We start from the raw sequence: 3,924 nt of genomic DNA on the forward strand, positions 1-3,924 counted from the left end.
ATTTAGATTTAACATTTAAAATCCTGTTTTAAATATGAAAAGTTACAAATATTTTACTAAATGTTGTAAAAAATGACTCGAAAAAACATGTTTTTGTAAGATTTAGAGCTAAATGTGGAAAAATGTTGCTGTTAATTTCGGCATGTTTCAGTTTACAAACAGCGCCCCATAAAATACAGCATCATCAAAAAAGCAATTTGGGTGTGGCAAAAAAATTACTAAGTGATATAAGTATTTAAGATTTAAAAAAGAGTAAAAGTCACACGCATACTTTAAAATTAACCATTTATTCTTGTGTATAGTTAGCACTTCAAGCAGGCAGGATATTCATTTGACCATACGGAAATGCAGGAAATTTGTGAGATCACAAGTGATTGCTGGACATTGACCTATGGAACCTATTTAAACCATAATAGTCAGTCTGGACTAGTCAGCTCCATCTGGCCAGTATGTTGGTATGTATTTCTGTTTAATTCAATTAATTTTTTTTACATAGCTCCACATGACAGCAGGTGCCCCAAGGCACTTCATATTATAATGCAAAGATATTACAATAGTATCTTTGTAGTTGGCGACAGTGGGAAGACAAAACTCCCTTTTAACAACAGGGAACCTCCGGCAGAACCTGGCTCAGGGAAGGGCAGACTCATCACATGTATAAATAAAAATCAACTGTGTGCTAGTTTTCAAAATGACTTAGACTGAAATTTTTAATCCAACTGGTAAAAATTAGGCCTTGTTAGAAAGCATTGTTTGTAAGTACTTGCCTGTTTCCACCTTCCAAAGATGACTTTAGTGATGGTTCTATACAACAGTCTATCTTGTGTGCTGGGCTCTGTTTGTTTTGCAGGCATATGGAGAGAATTTTAATCTCTACATTGGTATGAATAAATATGTTACACAGTGAGCTTTACTGTTATGTCGGTTACACTACATATTCAAGAAGAAAATAAAAACTGGTTGAGACGATAAGCTACTTAACAGTCACCTAACCACAGGTAACTATCTTCCCATCAAAAATCAAAAAGGAAATTGGAGATGGGTGAAGAGGCAAGTGCAAAAAGGTGTCCTTCTAAGCAGATAAATAATACTAGTTTGTATTCATGATGTGCAGTCAGTGGATAAAGTCATATCAATTTTATACTAGTTGCAGAAGTGTTTTTCTAACTTCTAACTGCTAATCTCAGCTATGTGTGATTAGACTCCATTGGTATAACTCGAAGGGAGAGTCAAAGGTTGAGAGCCAATGGGGGCAGATGGAGAGAGTTTGTGAGTTTGGATGGTGGAGGTCAAAGACGCCACACTATCACAGGATTTCCCCCACAGTCAATGATTTCACAGTTAAGGTTAAATTCTAGGGCATTCATGGAGTATCTTTGCAACTCAGATACAGAACTGTTTGAGATTAGGGTACCCTGATATACTGTCTTTCTACTCATCTTGAGATCGGCTAAAGGATCACATTAAATTTGTTACTTTGCTATAAGTGATTTTTTTTGACAGAACAAGCGAATTTCACATTGGGTATAATTAAGAAATGAAAATGAGGATGAATTAAAGGAAAAACAGTATGCACATTTTGACAAAGTTATGTCATTGACTCAAAAGATCTTCAAAATCTTAATAAGATAAGCATGATTTCAACTTAAGCTTTGCTCTCTTGGCTTTTCAAAAAAAAACACCTTTACTCTAATTTCCTTTGCCGCAGTTATTTCGGGTTCTGTTGTTGTTATAGTGTCATTATTGATGAGATCAATGCAAGAGAGGACCATTCCTTTCATGGGCATGCTTGTCGTCTACTGCTTTCTACTGACTTGAGGTGATCTTCAATGTGATTCACCACTTTGGGCCATTGGCTGAGAGGCCTTCACAGCACTCAGTGTTGATCACTTGGGCATTCGTGGTCCAGTTTGCAGATGTCCCTGTAGCACATCTTTGGGTGGCCTGCTGTTCTCTTGCTATCAGAATCGTCCACTTGGCAGCAAGGCTGGACTGGGACAAAAAATCAGCCCGGGCATTTTGACTAGAGACCGGCCCACCAGGATAAAGATTGAAAATGTGACGTCATTCAGGGGTAAAACCGCAAAGGATTCTGGGAACTTGTGGCAAGAGGTACTAGCGCACGCAGGCTTTCAATTGAACTCAGTTACACAGCGATAAAAAGAAACCCAAAAAATGGCAAGAAGCTGTTGTATTATTAACTGCAATAGCCGATCGCATGACAGCCACGGGAAGCCGACGGGTAAAGAGATCTTTTTTCTTTTATTGGATTACGTCGTTGAAGAGAAATTTTTTAAGCCATGTTTCCGAAGTAAGAGCTGACGGATGGTCTGGATATACCAAATATAACGTCTCAGAACACTCCAGCTCACATGTTAGTCTGCTCCAAGCATTCCCACAAAGGTCAGAGTTTTGTAGTAGTTAATGCGTCATTTTTCTCAACATAATTGGTGATATAGGTTACAAGCAAGTCTGGCGCTGAACAGAAATTGTCGCGCTATGCTCCTTTGTTTATTGTGCATAAATAGTGAATTGTCCTGACACAATATTGTGTTTCGCTTCTGTTATTACCATGGTACATTGACAAAAACATATACTTTTATTCACAGGATAAAACAGTTGTTTTGTATCACTAATTGTCCAGTGCGATTACAACATACAATATTATTGTCACTGCTGCCAGAAATTATTTCCACTACTAATTAATTACCGTTGAGCTCAAAGGTCCTATTAATAAACGGTTAACGAATGTGTATTTATGAAGACGATTTGTGAGACTGGTAAACTTACCTTTGTTCGTACGATAGTTACTAAACTTCATGAGTGTATGCACTCACTCCAAGAACCGTATAATAATAAATCTGCGCGTGGTGAAAGTTGGGCATCACGCTAACGACTTTTGTCCCTCTGTGTGCTCGTAAGGGTCTGACCCTTTCACTCCTTTGATTTTTCCTCGTATCTTTTCTTTGTCTTTTCGTCGAGTCTGTCTTTGTACGGACCGGCATTGTTCTCCTTTTGTACATACCTTTTTTGTGCGGCAAAGAAAAAACAAGAAGGTATTGGAATCGGAGAATGAACGTTTTGCGGTGCTGCAAATGCTTGCATTTGATGCGGTACTTGGATTGTTTTGCCACGAGTTCCCGGCATGCAATGCGCGAAAATCACGTGATTGCTAAACAAGGGGGAGGGTGCATCCGGCCTCCTCGGCTGTAATTGGTTCAGCCCAGAGTCGATCATGACCAATTGGCCAATCCAACACCTTTCATTATATATACCCTTCCTAGAAAAAAAAAATCCATCGGCCCATAAAAAGAAAAAATCGCCAGCGGCCCACCGGGCAAAAGCCCGGTATGCCCGATGGCCAGTCCAGCTATGCTTGGCAGACATGACCAAGCCAGCACATCCTGCATTGCCTGAGCAAAGTGTACATCCTGGATACAAGGGTGTGCTGATGACACAAGCATGGTTGATAATCATCTTGGTTGTTACTTTGGTTGTCTCCCAGATGTATGTAGTGAGTCGGCCGTTGTGGCCTTCCCAATGGATTTTGACTAAATGGAGTCCATGTCAGTGAACTGATGGACAGCCTACATTTCATGGTTGTCAATAATCAATACTTGTGGTGCCTGACATCTTGCCCCATAACACTGGTATTTTTCAGACTGATGGTCAAACCAATTTCCTTGGAGGCTTAAACAAAACGATCCATCCTTTAGGCGAAAGGCTCTGGGAGGTTTTGCTGCAAGTGTGTTCCAACATCTGCATCATCAGCAGTCTCTGAAGATTCACACTCACACGCTTAGGGTTGGCTTTGGGGGTTAGGTTGAATACTCTGCCAGATGATCTAATAGGTATTTAGGTCTGTCCCTCGCAAAGCCAAAAATGTGCTTCGGAAGCATAGAAAAGAAAATCCATCCATCCATC

Source organism: Pundamilia nyererei, unplaced genomic scaffold, assembly GCF_000239375.1.
Source record: "Pundamilia nyererei isolate P.nyererei 1_Seehausen unplaced genomic scaffold, PunNye1.0 scaffold00151, whole genome shotgun sequence".
NCBI lineage: Eukaryota > Metazoa > Chordata > Actinopteri > Cichliformes > Cichlidae > Pundamilia > Pundamilia nyererei.